Genomic DNA, 20,415 nt, shown 5'->3' with positions numbered 1-20,415 from the left:
CCGTGGTAAAAACCAAGGTACTCCCAAAACCAAATTTTGCTGTCTCTCACGGCATAACCTTCTACAGCAGGGGTCACAAACTCAACTTACATGAGGGCCGCTAGAGCTAGTGTCTGGGTGAGGCTGGGCTGCATCAAGAATTCCACCCAAAAAAAAGTACAACTGATCAAATCTTTTTAATTATAATAAATAAAATAAATACGTCAGAACATGAAATGTTCTTCAGAACGTGGGCTTTGAGGGAGGAAGCAATTGAAACCCTCAGTATGGCTTTAAGATGCTCATCTTTAAGTTTAGACCTGAACTTTGACTTGTTAACGTTCATTGTGGAGAAGAGCTTTTCACACAAATAGGTGCTGCCAAAAATGCACGTGATCCACTTGAACATCCTGGAAAGCTCAGGGAAGGTGGGGGCTTTCAAAAATTGTCCAAGCTTGTCTGTTGTTCATACACCTCCCTCAACTTTGCTTTGAGTTCAGAATTGCACTGCAGATAAATTAGCTCCATCTGAAGCACAGGGGGGGCATCTTCCACATCGGAGAAAAGTGGCTCTGTGTGTCTTGAAGTCTGCAAACCTGTGATCAAATTCTTCCTGTAGCTTTCCAATGGTATCAGCATACTTCTCACCATGAAATGTGCCAGAATCCATGAGTGCCTTGCATGCAGGAAAATGGCAGAGGTTTGTCTGGGAAAGCTGGACTTTCCATAACACAAGTTTTGTGGAGAATGCTCTAACACTGTCATATGCAACACTGACAAGTTGGCCCTGGCCTTGTGAGTTCTTATTCACTATATTTCGCTCCTGTGTGATGTCAAAAAGAAAAGCTAAGTCCATGAGCCATTTGGGATCACTTAGTACAGGAACATTCACCCCATCCCTTTCCATGAAAGCTTTAACTTCTGCCCTTAACTCAAAAAAAACCTCTTCAAAACCTTCCCCTTGCTAAGCCAACGTACCTCTGTGAAGTAGAGCAGATCCTCATATGTTGATCTATTTTCTCTAAAAAAGCGCAGAACTGCCGGTGCTTTAAACCCCTGGATCTGATATGGTTGATGACTTTCACATTGTCAAGCTTCAGGCATTTGCGGCAAAGGGCCTGTTGATGGATAATGCAGTGCAAAGCAATGTCAAACTCTTAAAGTTATTTTTGAACAAGTGCCACCAGTCCATTTTTTTTCCCCATCATCACACAGCTGGCGGAATATCTCCTGACTGATGGTCTGGCCATCCATTGGAATTACTGTGAGTAACTCCTCCAGCACTTCAAAATTATCATCAACACCAGAGACATATATTGGGAGCTGCGCAGTCTCAGTGACGTCTGTGCTCTCAACAAGAGAGGGCTAATGAAGTCGCGTGTTTGAAACGAGGATTCCTGAAATTCTTCAGACATTGTTCAACACAATCGAGACCATACCAGCGTTGTTCAACCCCCTTTGATGGTTTTGTACACACAAGGAAGGGTACGTCTTTACCGTCGGGGCCTACGAATGTTTCAAAGTCATAGTAGAATATTTGATCGCGTGTTTGTTCTGTTTTGAGAGTTTTCAATGTAACACTGGTGCGAGGCAATGTATACATCGGGGGGAGAAGAGTCATTTTGACTCTTCATGCTGATGTAATGTGTCAGACCGCACTCGTGATATATTTTGTACACAGCGCACTTACTGATAGAATTCTGGTTTTCACATTCTTTATGCCTGACAAAACAGGTTTTGTTGCGACATGTTTTATTTGAATCGTTGCAAAAGACAGGGGTCAATTGTTACTGCATGCAGATAGGTTGGGCACAGACAAAACAATGCCATGCACAACGATGGTGATATGGGTTTTTCTGTCCTTATGTCCTTTCTCCTAATATTGTCTACAGAAGTAGTGATCAATGAACCTCGTAATTGATTTGATTTTGTAGTAATGACCGTCTAACAACAACAACAACATTGGCTCGTTAGATTTGGGATACTGTATCTCAAAAAATGACATTGGACGGCAGTCCTCTGTTCGGTACATTTACCACAATTTTGCCTTTAACGGAAGTCTCAAATTTCGGCGAATCCGACGGCTGTGTGATCACTCGGACCTGTGTGTGCTGAGTTTGATCTGCTGTCAGTGTATTTTCTAGCACCTAAACTAACGATCTAGCAAAACATATTTTCTTGCTACCATCATCAGAATCAGAATCATCTTTATTTGCCAAGTATGTCCAAAAACACACAAGGAATTTGTCTCCGGTAGTTGGAGCCACTCTAGTATGGCAACAGACAGTCAATTGACAGAACACTTTGGAGACAGAAAAACATTGACAAAAAAAAAACAGTCACTGAGCAGTAAAGGGTTGCTAGTTATCTGGTAATGGCGGTACATTTTTTATTTATTTTTTGTTGACAATTGTGCAAAAAGATGCAGAGTCCTCAAGGACTTAGAGCAGTTCGAATGACTAATATTGCAATAGTCCGGTGCAATGAACATTGTGCAAAGGGCGCTGAGACTTCAAGGAGTGTATGCGGTTTAAAGTGACGAGTAGTGCAATTATCTGGGACAATGTTGGTTGTGCAAATGTTACAGATACTCCTCAATCAGTGTGCAAATGGAGCAGATGCTACTCTGGCATGAGTGGCCAGTATATGCAAATAGTGCAGCATGGCGAGACAACTACAGTGAGTGCACGAGTAATGCAAAAGTGGCCCCACAGAAATGTGACAACGAACTCAAGTCAAAAAATTGCCAGCATGTTGTAATGGAATTGTAGGTTAGGTGTTTAAGAAGTTGATCGCAAGAGGGAAGAAGCTGTTGGAATGTCTACTAGTTCTAGTTTGCATTGATCGGTAGCGCCTACCTGAGGGAAGGAGCTGGAAGAGCTGGTGACCGGGGTGCGGAGGGTCCGAGAGGATTTTGCACGCCCTTGTCTTAGTTCTGGCAGCGTGCAAGTCCTCAATGGTGGGTAGGGGGGTACCGACAATCCTTTCAGCAGTTTTGATTGTCCATTGCAGTCGGAGTTTGTCCTTTTTTGTAGCAGCACCAAACCAGAAGGTGATGGAAGAACACAGGACTGATTCGAAGACCGCTGTGTAGAACTGTCTCAGCAGCTCCGGTGGCAGGCCGTGCTTTCTCAGAAGCCGCAGGCAGTGCATCCTCTGCTGGGCCTTTTTGAGGACGGAGTTGATGTTGGTCGCCCACTTCAGGTCCTGAGAGACTGTAATTCCCAGGAACTTGAAGGTCTCGACGGTTGACACAAAGCAGCTGGACAACGTGAGGGGCAGCTGTGGCGAAGGATGCCTCCTGAAGTCCACAATAATCTCTAGAGTCATGAGCGTGTTCAGATCCAGGTTGTGTCGGCCACACCACAGCTCCAGCCGCTCCACTTCCTGTCAATACGCAGACCCGTCACAGTCTTTGATGAGACCGATGACTGTGGTGTCATCTGCAAACTTCAGGGGTTTGACAGCCGGTTGCGTTGAGGTGCAGTCGTTCATGTAGAGAGAGAAGAGCAGCAGAGAGAGGACACAACCTTGGAGCGCCCCGGTGCTGGTGGTGGGTGTAGATTAGGTGGTGTCCCGCACCCTCACCTGCTGTGTCTGCCCATCAGGAAGCTGTAAATCCACTGGCAGATGGAAGGCGAGACGCTGAGCTGGAGAAGCTTGGAGGAGACGATGATGGTGTTGAACGCAAAGTCCACAAACAGGATCCTCGCATAGGTCCCCGTGCCGTTGAGGTGTTCTACGAGGATGTGCAGTCCCATGTTGACTGCATCAGCCATGGACCTGTTTGCTCTGTAGACAAACTGCAGGGGGTCCAGCAGGGGACCTGTGACGCTCTTGGGGTATTCCAGCACGAGGCGTTCAAAGGACTTCATAACCACAGATGTCAAGGCGACAGGCCTGTAGTCATTCAGACCCGAGATTGCAGGTTTCTTGGGGACTGGGATGATGGTGGAGCATTTGAAACAGGTCATCGCAGCAGTCAGAGGTGTGATTGTGGTCGGTGGTGCGGCTGTGTGGGTTGTGAAAGCGTCCTTTTCAAATCTGTGGTAGAAGGTGTTCGAGTTGTCAGCTAGTCTCCTATTCTTCTCAGCTTGGGGGGATTGTCGCTTGTAATTGGTTAGTGATTGTAATGCATACCAGACATATGTAGAGTCGTTAGCGCTGAACTGTTTTTCAAACTTTATTGCATAGTTTCTCTTTGCAATGTTAATTTCTTTCGTCAGCTGATTTCTAGAGCGATTATACAGGGTCCCGTCCCCACTTCGATATGCGTCCTCTTTAGCCTGGCGAAGTTGCTTAGGTTTGGCAGTGAACCACAGCTTGTTGTTATTGAATGTGCGAAATGACTTTGTTGATACACACACCTCTTCACAGAAACTGATATAGGATGTAGCAGTGTCCGTGTAGCAATCCAGGCTGCCAGCTGAATTTTCAAAGACACTCCAGTCTGTGCAGTCTAAACAGCTTTGAAGTTTTATCTTTTCTTCATTGGTCCACTTTTTCACTGTTTTCACTGTAGGCTTCACACATTTAAGTTCTTGCCTGTATGTTGGTATGAAGTGAATTTAGCAGTGATCAGATGAGCCCAGAGCTGCACGAGGTATGGGTTGTTTAGCGTAGTATAGCAGTGGTCTAAAATGTTATTTTCCTTGGTAGGACATACTCATGCAGCTATGTTCCATTATCTGACAATTAAGTTCCATTTCCAAAACACTAGGGTGATACATGATTAAGTTTTGTTATCCATGAAATTATGTAGGAGTATCGATTACTGAGGAATGGTGGTTTTAATATGACTCTCCCATTTTGTGATAACACCCAAGGCCAGAGATACCTTCTGCCAAACAGTCATAACGAAACCTTCTGATGTGTATAAAAGTAGTCAGCTCAATAAACGAGGTGTCTCATTCAGTGGACTTGCACTCTGCTATACAGTTGATTGAATGAACCCTGAGACTCAGCCCTCTGGTGTTTTATTTCTTCATCTCTTCTTGGACAAAGAAAACGAACGCGCAGGGACGATTGAAGGTTCCATGATCTATTGAACATTGACAATTTTATTGCGTCCCTAACAGATGGTGACCCCGCGTTGTGATTTGTCCGATAGGAGACGTTAATTTTGGTCATCAACTAATTGGCCTGGATTCACAAACAAAGCGCTCACAAACTAAGGTAAGCAGAGGCCTTTTAACAAAATTCTGCACATTGACAGTTACCAAATTATTTGTGAATCCAAGACAAGTAATTTTTTCTAATAATACATTTTGTGTGACTCGCAAGATAGAGAAATCCTCCAACAAAGGTTGGGAAAGGTTATTTAAAGTGAAGAATCCCTCTGCTAAGAGACCAGGGAAGGTCTTGCAGGACAAGACTAATATAGTTGTAGGGTTTATTGGGGGACATCAAATTTTGCGTAATTTAGAAGAAAACGATGAGTTGGAAGCGGCGCCTGTCACTTACGGGTTATCGTAATTTTAAATTACAGCATTCTAAATCAAGATATTTGAGAGATATGAGGGGCACCACGTCATATTTTTACAAGTTTAACTTGAGGCGAAATGACGACAAACCTTTATAATCAGTCTCTTATCGAAGGTGGCTACATTCTAGGAACTTTGAGTTCTAGACTTTCTCAAGGTTTCGTTCCGAACCCAAACACACATATAATCAATGAAAGTGGTGAATTTTAAAGAAATTTTAATAATCAAAAATGGTTTCTACAGGATAAAACACAGACAAACACAAAACAAAAAAGGTATCTACGAAAATTGGCAAATGAAGGGATTTGTGACGTGAGATGAGCAGAATGGGCATGTAGTGAATGCATATAGCTGAGGACTCCTGGTCTCGTTAATATAAACCCAAATATGCACTAATCCATACTTTTAGTAGAGCGCAATGTTGGATTTACGTGTCTGGAACATACTTGAAGCCGGCGAGTCAGGCTTCCGAGTGTTCGGCCGGCCCGGTCCGCACCTTGAGCAGGTGGATTCGACGGAAGGGAGGGAGGAAAAACAGGAGACAGACAAATTCTCAAGCAGGACGTCTCTCGGGTGATGTTCGGAGCAGGCGCGTTGCGTCCACCTCCGTTCCCTCAGACTGAGTTTGGGCTCCCAAGCAGGGTGGCTCGGAGCGCTTGCAGGAAGCGGCAGCCGGGGATCGTCCGATGTGTCCTTGTCACCTCGGGTGAGGTGGGCGTCCTGCCTGGCGCAGTTGTCGGCGAGTTGGTCCAAGTGACCAAAAAGACTTGTGCACCAAGACTCCAAAAACTTCTCCCAGCTCCGGCCCCTTTTATGGCCTAGAGCAGGTCAAACAGGAGGGGGGGTAACCCCCCTTCCCCCCTCCTTTTCTACCACCTTCGCGAACACCGAGGGGCTGGACTGCCTTTTGGCGTTATTTTTCCATTCTAGGATTATTTTGTGGTTTAAAACCAGTGGAATAAAATATTAATTATTGGGTTTAAGATAACGATACCATTTTCCTCACCCTGCATTGGTCCACGCTCATCCTCTTTCATACCTGTAATGAAAGTTTCAAATGTTATGTGGTGTGGAGAACATCACTATTTTCATGTGACATTTGCGGCGTGGGGTGAGACATTCCATCTGGTTCAGTTAAGAAAATATTTGGCTTTAGACATTGAAGTTTGCAGCAATACAGTCACTAGTGGCGTTCATGTCAAGTTCTTAAAACATTGACTCCCAGTTGAGTCACTGACTGTCTTATGAACCCCTGTCTGTAGTGTCATTCCGTCGCCCGAGGGTGTCGCTGTTGCCTGTTCCAAATCACAACTGGCAGCTCTCAGGAGGGTGGAGGCGCTGCAATCCTTTGACTGGCGTGGAGTTAATTAACTTAGCGTTCAGGGGCGAACCCAGCATTCGTGGGTCTCCCCTTTGAAGTCTCAGGCAGACGTGATTCATGGCAAAGCAAATGTCTGTGTCTTGTTGAAGATAGTTTAATGTGTTAAACCGTTTAGAGTCTGCATGTGACTCTGGAGTTACAGTCTACCTCGGCGGGGAGCGGCGAGGCTGTGCGAGGCTGGCATCTTTTGCGTGGCATGTCCACTACACAGTGTTATTTATGTGTAGAAGTGAAGAATCCCCCTGGTAAAGAGACCAGGGAAGGTCTTGCAGGACAAGACTAATATAGTGTTATTTATGTGAAGAAAAATATTTCAGGCATTTTTAGTACACGCCGAAAGAACTGTTAGGAGAATTCTGAAGTGAATTAAAAAGATGTATTAAGTGTGGGGAAACCCCATGTTATGAACGGAACAGAGGATAGGACCCAAAAATGCACGACTCCAAAACAAATGGACAGTTTCCAAAAAGAGAGGTTTAATATATGGGCATAGGTCGGTACACAGGCAGGCAATCCAAGAAAGGCAACAGTATCCAAAAACATGGGGCAAAAAGGCGAGGTCGATAATCGGAACAGAGTCAAGTCTTACTGTGAGTCTGTGACGTGGAAACAAGGTACAACGAACTGGCGACGAGAGAGAATGAGACACGAGGTTAAATACAAGGGGTAATTAGGGTGAACGAGGCACAGGTGGTGAAGATGCTCTCAGGTGCAGGTGTGTGTGAAACAGGGGGAAGACAAAAACCGGAACACACACCCATGACACCCCAAGGAGAAAGGCGCCACTTGTGGTAGAAGCTTCCTTTCTCACTGTTGGATTTATCTTACCCAACATTATAAAAAATAGACACAAAAGGAATGAAGACACTGGTTTCTTTTTCTCATGAGGAGGGCGTATGGGAGATTGTTCAGATCACAGTCTCTCAACACGCTCTAAACAATCTCCCCCCTCGCTCCTGCATTTATTTGAAATAGGAGGGATTTACAAATCAGAATGTTCTAAGCAATAAGACAACACAAAATATTTGATAATAAGAGGGTTTTTCCCAGACATAGTATTCTAAGCAATAAGACACAACACATAATATTGGACCAACACCTGTCACGACCCGACCACATCCGATCACGTCCTTGGTCCAGGCGCCCTTCCATCGGATGATGCTGAGTCTTCTTTTTGAAGGCGAGACATCTAAAATCGTCCATTATACTAATGCAAGCTAAGCAAATAAATGATAACTTCTACAATTTATTTAACATTTCCCTCCTGTTTATCATGTATTTGCACAAATTCTCATATCATTTTACAGTCACTTCATTTCGATTTTTAACTGTAGAATCATTTTTATGAAACAAATACATTTACACTCAGAGTAAACTTGTCATACATGAATGTTGTAGTTTAAACATCGTAATCATCTGCATCAGGAAACAAATCAGTTGAAGCAAAATCATCATTATCATCATTATCATCATACAGTAATGGATACATCAGCTCCATACGGTTCTTCATGTGGGTTATGGCTGTGGTGATTAATTTACGGATTAATGCCCGAATGCATGGGATACAACAACATCCACACAATGTCAGAATGGCTGCAAAAACAGCAATTGATATCAATATTGGTGAAATTAGGGTTTTATATTTACCAAAAACGTCCATTCAGCTGTCCCACAAGGAGTGTTGATTGAGGGTCCGTAGACCATCGATGGCTCTGGTCAAGCTGCCATCTGAAGCAGTATTGTTTGTTCTCATAACATACCGCAAAGACCTCCCTCTCTTGCGATGAGCATGTCGACAGCTATGCGGCCTTGGAACGTCCTTGAGCTGCTCGTGCACAGCTTCCAACCCACTCTGAATCCAATTTCCTAATCTCTGTACATTGAAGTGGATATAGTTTATCCCATCAACATTTTTATTAATCGTACACCAACAGCATATGAAGTATTCAAATCCTCCTGCAACTTGGTCAGCTAATTTGTATTGATTAGGAACCCCACGAGGAACACCTATGGCGTCGATGTATGTTTTATGTTGGATAATTTTGCCTCTGCCTCTTTTTTGTCAAGTATGTCCAAAACACACAAGGAATTTGTCTCCGGTAGTTGGAGCCGCACTAGTACAACAGACAGTCAATTTACAGAACACTTTGGAGACATAAAGACATTGACAAAAAACAATTGTGCAAAAAGATGCAGTCCTCTAGCAGCAGTTTGAATGACTAATATCGCAATAGTCCGGTGCAATGACCGTTGTGCAAAGGGCGCTGAGACTTCAAGGAGTGTATGCGGTTTAAAGTGACGAGTAGTGCGATAATCTGGGACAATGTTGGTTGTGCAAATGTTGCAGATGCTCCTCAATCAGTGTGCAAATGGAGCAGATGCTAATCTGGCATGAGTGGCCAGTATATGCAAATAGTGCAGCATGGCGGGACAACTACAGCGAGTGCACGAGTAATACATAATTGGCCCCACAGAAATGTGACAACGAACTCAAGTCAAAAAATTGCCAGCTTGTTGTAATGGAATAATACAATCTTGTGATAATTGTGCCGGAACTATGCGCAACAAAGGCCTGGGACCCATGCAAACTACACAATCTTTTCTCGCTACATTTGCTGCTTGTTCCATCAATAGTAACCAATTGTTATTTTGTCCTGAAACTCCTGTGACAACAAGGAACCAATCATCAGTAGTTATGTTGTTAATCATTAAAATTTGTCCACCTTTCTTTGAAGTTTTCAATGGCATTTCTGGTTTAACACGGTTCCTATAACACAATACTACTTGGAAGTGGGGATCTTTTCCACCAGAATAGGCCCACAAGATCACTATCAAACACATTGGGTGACTTGATTTGTATTTCAATATTAAACTATGGGCCGTTTTGCTTAGGTTAAACTTCTTTCTATGTTCTTTTGCTGTTCTTTTTGACCAACTGGACCAATCATAACCTGTTTCACCAATGAGGTGTTCCCATCCAAAGCCTATAGTTGCATACCAGTCATATCCAAATCCCCAATTCTGCCCATTCTTTTGAGGATCATTGGTGAGAGCCGCATATGGAATTATGATTAAAGCAGCTTGATTTTGGGGGGCACAAAATATTAAACCGTTTTGCCGCATTTGGAGGCCATGCCCACAATTTTGATCATCAGCTGTACTCCTTTTGATACGAGTTAATGATTCAAAAATTTTTTATTATTGGGTTCGTCATATTGGTCCAGTTGGTAGGTGATTTTCTATCTAAAAAATGGGTTTTATCATTGAGGGTGGGACGTCCCATGTACCACAAAAACAAAACCAACACCATAGTAGTCAAAGTTGCTACGTAACAACTTATCGAATCTCATAACCAACGTGGGTGTGCCTTTCTGCTGAGTTCTCACTAAAAGGGTTGGTGTCTTTTTTCTTCACTGACCAGCAAGCATTTTCAGAATCTACACATCTGCTCCCGCTCCGTTATCAGACTTTTGCTCACCTTCCCTATTTGAGTACTCAGCTGAAATGACTCTTTTACAGTGTGTTAAATGAACCCACGTGTTTCTTTCTGCTATTTTTTAGGGCTATTTTTTTATCTTATATTTTTGTGATAAGCTGCAAGACTGCAGACAATAGGGCCTTTCCCACGTTTAACGGTGGTTTGTCTTTTATTTTTTATATAATTTGATTCCTGCAACGCGGCTATTTTTTGTGTATTTAACCAACCATTAAAGCCGTGTTCGGTTATCCGTGTCTCTAAATATTAAATTTTATCAGGATCCTGTTTTTTTTTTTTCTTTTAAATTTAATTTAATGAACCTCCAACCTTTACACTGCAGTGTATTCCTGTTTTTTATTTTACTACTTCCTTTTTCTCTTTTAGACGCCATGTTTAACCAGAAGAATAAGTCGTCAAATCCATCTTTTTGTATTTGTGATATATTATTTTTGTGTCGACACTTTATTTCGTTTTGAAGTTGAACTATTTTTTTGCCAATTTAGCTGGCCAGCGAAACCGTATTTGGTTATCCACGTGTTTAAATGTTCTATTTTGGAATGGTTTTGTAGTTGAACATATTTCCAATCTTTACACGTTAGGTCTATTTTTGGATCCGGTTTACTGTTATTTATTCCCATTTTTGTGAATTTGGAAGTCAGTTTATTTGCACCTAGAGTGACCTAAATACTGACTTTATTCAAAAATGACAGGGTGACAATAAATATCTGAGTTTTGGTAATTCTCAAGCTTCTACCCCAGTCGGGGCGGAGAATTCTTGCCTCTGCTTCCAAACCCAGTTGTCACTTACAATCCAGTCTTATACATTCATACTTTTACACATTCACACGATATTAGTAACGTTTTTATAAACACACAAAAACACGGAAACACGGAAACACAGAAACACGGAATTTAAGTACGTACAGGACCCCGCCGTACTCGCGGAATTTGTCGGACTCCGCCGTCCTTCTGACCACTTGCCAGTGACTAGTATTACACAAGGTTTATTCTGCCGCAGACTTCTTCGTCGCGCAATTCACTCACTCTTTAATCCTTTTTTCCTAGAAATTATTTTTTTAAATTTAACTCACCACTCGTCTTCAATCCTGTGGATTGTCGTCAACCTTCAGATCCCAGTTGAGGAGAACGAAGACCAGTCCCGTAAAGGGTCTTACTTGCCGTGGCCACGGTCTCTTAACTGGAAGTCGGCTCCACAACTGGAATCCTCGGGTGTGTTGAGATCCGGCTCGAAGGACCAATTTAATGTTGGATTTATCTTACCCAACATTATAAAAAATAGACACAAAAGGAATGAAGACACTGGTTTCTTTTTCTCATGAGGAGGGCGTATGGGAGATTGTTCAGATCACAGTCTCTCAACACGCTCTAAACAATCTCCCCCCTCGCTCCTGCATTTATTTGAAATAGGAGGGATTTACAAATCATAATGTTCTAAGCAATAAGACACAACACAAAATATTGGACCAACACCTGTCACGACCCGACCACATCCAATCACGTCCTTGGTCCAGGCGCCCTTCCATCGGATGATGCTGAGTCTTCTTTTTGAAGGCGAGACATCTAAAATCGTCCATTATACTAATGCAAGCTAAGCAAATAAATGATAACTTCTACAATTTATTTAACACTCACACTTGAAATATCTGTCACTGAGACATTCACGTTTCTCCGAATTCTCCCCATATTTATATGATGGAAGGAAATTTTGACAAACATTTTCAATTGGTAGAAAAACCCGAATTGGTTTTGGGAGATTCAGGTCACGAAGGGGGAAAAGGATGGAATAGGTGGCTATTCAACTAAGGTATGTACGGGTGAAGAAACAGGAAAAGGAAAGAGAGAAAATAAGTAAGTGGTTAGATCAAAAAGAGGAAGAAGAACTGAGCCTTTACTTCCTGAGTTACACCGCCTAAAAGACAGACTAGTTGTAGAAATAAAACTTCTAAAACACAAAAAAACGTCCGTCTTTAAGAAATCCACAGTAAACTCTAAAATTGTTGAAAAAGAACAAGATCTGTGTACAGTGATGAATGTACTTGCATCGGTGGGGATGATTGAACCAAAAGATGATGCCATGATTATGCCATTACAAAAGGAAAAAACAGAAAGAAAGGAGAATGAAATTGGGAAAAAAAATAAAAATGAAAAAAATAATGAAAAAACCCACCATATGCGCAGGCACCACAAACTTCCTCACTATACACAGAACTAACAGTACTTCACTTTATGAAAAGATGGATAGACAAAAAGACTTTTGAAAACAGTGAGCCAGAACAAATGCAGAAAACCTTGCTAAAACTGCAACTAGGCGCTGCCAGAGAAAATGTGTCAGAACAGAAAAAAGAAAAGAAAAACCAGGCACAATCTGTCATGGCACCGCAGCTACTGTCACAGGACCCGACGTGGGCCACTTTGCTACTACAGCAGCAGACTAGAGGGGAAGTCAGAGGAGGTTTCAGGGGTCAGTCCCGCGGCGTGAACTCCATAAAAATGCTTTTGCATGTGGAAAAGCTGGACACTTTGCACGTGTCTGTCGATACCCTGCTGGAGCACAGAGTAACTGCGGTTGTTATGCCTGTGGACAAGACGGACACACTGCCAACCGTTGTCCCAACCTGCTGCCCAGAGGAGGTGGTGAAACAACAGGACGAGACAGGGGAAATGTGCCAAATGCACAGAGGGCCCCGGAAAGTCCTAGGCTACCACCTGGTGGAGGTCATTGTGAACCTACTTGGAAGAGACATTTTACAGAAATGTAATGCTGTCATTGTCTGTGCAGTACACGAACTTGACATTGTGTTTCCAGATGGAACCATGCTGCCGGCCAAAGGAGACTTGTGTACACATGTGCTGGCATGTGTCCAACAAAAAAACTGTGACTCCTGTTGCTGACATTTGTTGGGGACTGCTCGACACGTGTCAAATAAATAACAGCGTGCTGCAGGCATTTGCGGAGTGGAAGCCGTGGATTGTGTCCTTGGGGCCATTCCTGCCACCCCCTGACCCTCCACATTGTACCTTGTTCTATGATAGAGAACACAATTTGATTTATCAACAATAATTTTTTGAAAAACTATGAGACACTCATGGTATTTTACCAACTGATAGAATAGTGGTGGGTTCACCTGACATCGGATTTATTGCCTTGGTTCAAAATGCCATTTTCTGCGCCTCACATGTCATTGGCACTTCCTAACTATAAACTACCGTTTCATTTGGACATTTCTAACAAAACTCATACTGCCGCTGCAATACTGTACCAACTAGTACAAGGCGAAAGAAAGGTACTACTAGACACGAGTGTTTTGTTAGAACCAATAGTAGCACGTGCATATGACTGCGAGAGGTATGCAGCAGCAGCTGCGGCTCATATCGAAAATATGCGCACATGTAGTGCTTATGCACCCGCTCTGCACTCCACACAATCCACAACCGCTTTCATCAACTCACGACTATTTACCTTTTCAAACAAGCGAAAAATGAAAATATTATCATTGCTACAACAACAGCATATTCAGTTTACACCTGTTAATACTAAAGTGGCCGACAGTGTAACTGAAGGAATGCATTGGTGTGAGGAGAAGGCTAGAAAAGACAAAGCATGTCGTTCAGATTTATTGTCGGAACCTTTGAAGGAAGGGAGAGAGTTGTTTACGGATGGTTGTTGTTAAAGGAAAAACAATGGGGAACTAGTGCCTGGATGGGCTGTAATTGAACTAGTAGTGAACCATTGAATCCTGTGAAGGAAAACGATACCTCCTTGTGATGGTGGATGTCTATTCAGGATGACTGGAAGCCCTGCCCACACGAAAAGAAGATTCGGCCTCAGTTGTAAAAATGCTGATAAATGTGTGGATTCCACATGGTTTCCCCAGGCTAATCAGATCAGATAATGGATCTCATTTTACTAGTAAAAATTTGGCTCATGTGGAAAAATGTCTAGGACTCACTCACCGATTTGTACCACCCACAATCACAAGGAGTCGTTGAACGTATGAATGCAACTTTAAAACAAAAATTGGCTAAATGCTGTGCAGTCAAATATGTCATGGTTGAGAGCTCTCCCAATTGTGGTCATGTCCATCAGAATGTCTGTAAATAGTACACACAAACTCAGTCCTTTCGAAATATACCATGGCTTTTCTTTTCCTGGTCAAGTTTCTGGCTCATCTTTTGAGTCACCTTCTTCCTTGTCGCGACTGTCTTACTTTGATCAATTAAGAGGTGTTCTGTCCAGCTTTGCAGGCATCCAGTCGGACGGCGATAATCCACCTGCATCTGTTTGGCTTCGAGTGATAAAGAGGAAGTGGTCTGAACCAAGGGGGACGGGACCGTTCACCGTGACTGCGCGGACTTCACACGCCAACCAACTTGAAGGAAAAGGGACTACCTGGTTCCACAGGTCACAATGTCGTGTTGCCAAACCACTTTGATTGTTTCATTAGTGTTGCATTTATTGCCTCAAGTTTCATTCGGCAAACAGGGGGAATTTAGTAGACCAACAATTCATGTAGCAGGAGAAAGGGTACCAAACAAATGTGGACGACCATTCCAAATTACAATTAATCACAAGAAAGGAACAAACAACGCTTATGTTTTCGACTTATGCGAAGTGATTAACTGTGGAGGCTATAACAGCTCGTATAGAGGAACAGACATCTACTTATGTTTCGACCAGACGGTACAGATCTGATGGGCGCAGTATTTGCCATATAATCAGACATGGGGATAAACCACCCATTTTACCAGCAGGTGGACCCCACAAAAAATGGTGGACAAAGGGATTAAGGGCCAGAAAAACCATAATGCAATAATGGATAGAATAAAATTCCAAAGAAATTATGATTCAACACAAAAACCTATTATGCAAAGCATCAATGGTCAGGTAATTGGACAAACACAACATTCATATTTAGTGATATGAGCAGATGTTTCTGGAAGAGATCCACGTGGTCTTATCCACATCAATGTATTAGAGGAAGGAAGGAACAACCAATCAAGTTCCAAGGCTGTCGCAAACCCTCCTGTAGTACAAATACTTAACAACCCACCTAGCATAGTGGAAATTTTCAATACGGACAAAATTATATCAAGTCAAATTTTAGCTTTAGCCACACGATACACACAACAAAACCTGTGGATAGCCTATTTACAAGAAACGGCCCGACTTGGCAATTTTGGGGATTGTATAATGTGTGCAGCCGCACAACCCACTGTATATTCAGCTCCAGGACCAATTATGGATATTGATTCACTAAATTGCATGATTGAAATATACAAAATAAACCATAATGTTAGCTCTCGATGCACCAAGTATGAGAATATGTGGCCAAAATTACCTAAAAATACAGTACCACTCATGGGCCATTATGCAGAAGGAAATTACACTTGTTTAAAGCATGACAGAATCAACCAGAACAAAACTGAATATGTAGGGGTATTTACATTTTGTCATAATATAATAGATGTCACTACATGGGGAAATATCACGGTATTGAGCAAAAGGTCTTTAGGTGATTTGGCATATATGTGTGAAATTAATGTAGTAAGAGCTGTATTACCTGACAAATGGATAGAGACATGTACAATGATTTAATATGTGGCGTCAACCACTGTAATTTTCGCCAAGGATCAAATAGCGAGACCAAAAACAGAAACTAATCTGAGGTCATAGAGATCAAACAGCAATAATTGGTCAGAGGACAGAACCACATACATAGATGGCATTGGAGTGCCCAGAGGAGTTCCAAATGAATACAAACTGATTAATCAAATTGCAGCAAAATTTGAAAATATGCCCACCATCTCTGCCTTGTTCCCAGTAACTCCAAACAAGAATGTGGATAGAATCAACTTTGTTTATTACCATTTGCAAAGTGGTAACCAGTGATGCCATTGAAGGCTTAGCTGAATAATTGGCCCCCACTTCCCTAATGGCAATTCAAAACAGCATGGCCCTTGACATGATCCTTGCAGAAATTAATGGTGTTTGTGCAATGTTTGGTCCACAAAGTTGTACTTTTATTCCCAACAACACAGCCCCGGATGGAAAAGTAACGAAAGCCCTACATGGGTTAAAAACTTTGGCTGCTGAAATGGCAGATTCAACAAGCGTTTTCAACCACCTGGAAGATTGGGCTACGGCATGGTTAGGAAAATGGAAACACCTTATTGTCTTGGAAGTGGTGGAAAAGAATATGAACCAGCCGGAATCACAGATGTTGATGACCTCCGAAGAAGCTCCTACTCCTGAAGTTCTGCTCACACAAGACGACGTCGTGTCCAGATGGATGTATTATTGATTAAAAATATACAGTGTCCTTTCTCTTAGAATGTTACGGGACTTGTCTTTTTCCCTCCTCAAATCAATATATGGGGATGTTTTTGGCCTGTCTCAAGAGTAGTACTGCCTTATGAAGAATAATTAGCTCATGATTACGTTGTTTATATATCCTCTGATAGCCTTCCACAAAGAGTAGTACTGCTTAGGGTCTGTTACATAGTTCCACTATGTAAACAGGGGGATTGTTGGATTGTTATATTTCATACTCATGACGCTATGTTCCATTATCTGACAATTAAGTTCCGTTTCCAAAACACGAGGGTGATACATGATTAAGTTTTGTTATCCATGAAATTATGTAGGAGTTTAGATTATTGAGGAATGGTGGTTTTAATACGACTCTCCCATTTTGTGTTAACACCCAATGCCAGAGATAACTTCTGCCAAAAAGTCATAACAAAACCTTCTGCTGAAGAATCATAACGAAACCTTCTGATGTGTATAAAAGTAGTCAGCTCAATAAACGAGGTATCTCATTCAGTGGACTTGCACTCTGGTGTACAGTAGATTGAATGAACCCTGAGACTCAGCCCTCTGGTGTTTTATTTTTTCCTCTCTTTTTGGACAAAGAAAACAAACGATTGAAGGTTCCATGATCTATTGAACATTGACAATTTTATTTCGTCCCGAACATGTGCTGCTTGTATTTAGGGAGTTTGTGGTTGAGTTTAGCTTTGTTAAAGTCCCCGAGAATAATGACGGGTGAGTCTGGATGTTTTTTTTCAATTTCATTGACTTGTTCAGCGTGCGTTAGCAGTACGGTGTTCGTGTTAGCTTGAGGCGGAATGTAAACACGGGCAAGAATGAAAGATGCGAACTCACGCGACGAGTAGAATGGCTTACAGTTCAAAAACAGCGACTCTAAATGCGGGCTGCAGTGTGTGCTAAGCTCCGTGATGTCCGTACACCATTTTTCATTGATATAGAAGAATATCCTGCCGCCTTTTGTTTTCCCCGATACCTCCATGACGCAGCGCCGTCGGGCACAGCCTCACAAAGCCATGTCTCCGTAAAGCACAGGGCGGTGGAACGTCCGAAGTCTTTACTGGTCTTTATCAGAAGATGAAGCTCGTCCATTTTGTTAGGTTGGGAGTGGATCTACGGAAACGCCAATCTGTATCCTCTCTTGCGGAGCTTCACTTGGATGCCGGCACGCTTCACTCTGTGGTGTCGCCTACGCCTCCATGTGACAGAGAACACAGTCGCTGCCCCGGTGAAAAAATTGAGCGGATTTGCGAAAGGTGGTGAAAGAAAGTCCGGGGTAGACTCCCTGATTTTACCAAGTCTTCCCTTGTGTAACTGAGTCGCGTAATGTCTCCAAAGACGAAAGAAAAACACAAAAACATACAGTACTAGAGAGCATGTAACAGAGGCGTCCACACGGGTAAGCGCCATTTTGATAATATATGATATATGTATCAAGAGTGAAATTACTGTGGAAATGTGAATTGCCTCACGTCAACTTCGTGGCTGGCGTACGCACAGTTTCTGAAGCTGTTGGTGCTTTGACGACACTTAGAGGAGATGGGAAACTGTTATGATAGATCTGCACATCAGAGACATATGAACAATTAGCACTGATGAACAATTAATGCCCGGCAACATTTGAGTTCAAAAATGTAACAGAGGGCATCCATCCATCCATCCATCCATTTTCTACCGCTTATCCGAGGTCGGGTCGCGGGGGCAGTAGCTTTAGCAGGGATGTCCAGACTTCCCTCTCCCCAGCCACTTCATCCAGCTCTTCCGGTGGGATCCCGATGCGTTCCCAGGCCAGCCAAAGGATGTAGTCTCTCCTGTGTGTCCTGGCTCGTCCCCGGAGTCTCCTCCCTGCGGGACGTGCCTGGAACACCTCACCAGGGAGACGTCGGGGAGGCATCCGAATCAGATGCTCAAGCCACCTCATCTGGCTCCTCTCGATGTGAAGGAGCAATGGCTCTACTCTGAGATCCTCCCGGATGACCGAGCTTCTCACCCTATCGCTAAGGGAGAGCCCGGACACCCTGCGGAGGAAACTCATTTCGGCCACTTGTATCCGGGATCTCGTTCTTTCGGTCACGACCCACAGCTCGTGACCATAGGTGAGGGTAGGAACGTAGATCGACCGGTAAATCGAGAGCTTCGCCTTTCAGCTTAGCTCCTTCTTTACCACAACGGATCGATACAAAGTCCGCATCACTGCAGACGCTGCACCGATCTGCCTGTCGATCTCCCGTTCCATTCTTCCCTCACTCGTGAACAAGACCCCAAGATACTTGAACTCCTCCACTTGGGGCAGGAGCTCATCCCCGACCTGGAGAGGGCACGCCACCCTTTTCCGACTGAGGATCATGGTCTCAAATTTGGAGGTGTTGATTCTCATCCCAGCCGCTTCACACTCGGCTGCGAACTGCTCCAATGAGAGTTGGAGGTCACGGCTAAATGAAGCCAACAGAACCACATCATCTGCAAAAAGCAGAGATGCAATACTGAGGCCACCAAACCGGACCCCCTCTACGCCTCGGCTGCGCCTAGAAATTCTGTCCATAAAAGTTATGAACAGAATCGGTGACAAAGGGCAGCCTTGGCGGAGTCCAACCCTCACAGGAAACTTACTGCCGGATATGCGGACCAAACTCTGACTCCGGTCGTACAGGGACCGAACAGCCCATATCAGGGGGTTCGGTACCCCATACTCCCGAAGCACCCCCCACAGGATCACCCAAGGGACATGGTCAAACGCCTTCTCCAAGTCCACAAAACACATGTAGACTGGTTGGGCGAACTCCCATGCACCCTCGAGGACCCTGCCAAGGGTGTAGAGCTGGTCCACTGTTCCACGGCCAGGACCCAAACCATACTGCTCCTCCTGAATCTGGGATTCAACTTCCCGATGGACCCTCCTCTCCAGCACCCCTGAATAGACCTTACCAGGGAGGCTGAGGAGTGTGATCCCCCTGTAGTTGGAACACACCCTCCAGTCCCCCTTCTTAAAAAGGGGGACCACCACCCCAGTCTGCCAATCCAGAGGCACTGTCCCCGATGTCCACACGATGTTGCAGAGGCGTGTCAAGCAGGACAGCCCTACAACATCCAGAGCCTTGAGGAACTCCGGGCGAATCTCATCCACCCCCGGGGCCCTGCCACCAAGAAGCTTTTTAACCACCTCGGTGACCTCAACCCCAGAGATAGGAGAGCCCGCCTCAGAGAACCCAGACTCTGCTCCCTCATGGGAAGGCGTGTCGGTGGAATTGAGGAGGTCTTCGAAGTATTATCCCCACCGGCTCACAACGTCCCGAGTCGAGGTCAGCAGCGCCCCATCCCCACTATACACAGTGTTGATGGTGCACTGCTTTCGCCTCCTGAGACTTCGGATTGTGGACCAGAATTTCCTCGAACCCGTCCGGAAGTCTTTCTCCATGGCCTCACCGAACTGCTCCCATGGCCGAGTTTTTGCTTCAGCGACCACCAAAGCTGCATTCCGCTTGGCCAGCCGGTACCCATCAGCTGCCTCAGGAGTCACACAGGCCAAAAAGGCCCACGCAGGCACGGGGAGAACATGCAAACTCCACACAGGTGGGGCCGGGGATTGAACCCCGGTCCTCAGAACTGTGAGGCAGACGCTCTAACCAGTCATCCACCGTGCCACTGCAGAGTACCAAATCTATTTAAAATTATGATACACGCACGCACCCATTACGTCAATTAACTTTTGGAATGTCAATGGCATTCGATCGCAGGCAAAGACAAT

General features: G+C 43.9%; 1 long non-coding RNA gene across 1 annotated transcript; it reads left to right on the top strand.

The window, feature by feature from the left end:
• Positions 1-1,329: 1,329 nt before the first annotated feature.
• Positions 1,330-17,147, top strand: LOC133489070 (uncharacterized). The gene is made up of 3 exons (XR_009791809.1): positions 1,330-1,464; positions 14,580-14,744; positions 16,382-17,147. It is a non-coding gene; the product is annotated as an uncharacterized LOC133489070 (long non-coding RNA).
• The last annotated feature ends 3,268 nt before the right edge of the window (positions 17,148-20,415 follow it).

Source organism: Phyllopteryx taeniolatus, chromosome 14 (genome assembly GCF_024500385.1).
Source record: "Phyllopteryx taeniolatus isolate TA_2022b chromosome 14, UOR_Ptae_1.2, whole genome shotgun sequence".
NCBI lineage: Eukaryota > Metazoa > Chordata > Actinopteri > Syngnathiformes > Syngnathidae > Phyllopteryx > Phyllopteryx taeniolatus.
The sequence above is the reverse complement of the archived record's forward strand: the minus strand, read 5'-3'. Positions and strand labels throughout refer to the sequence as shown.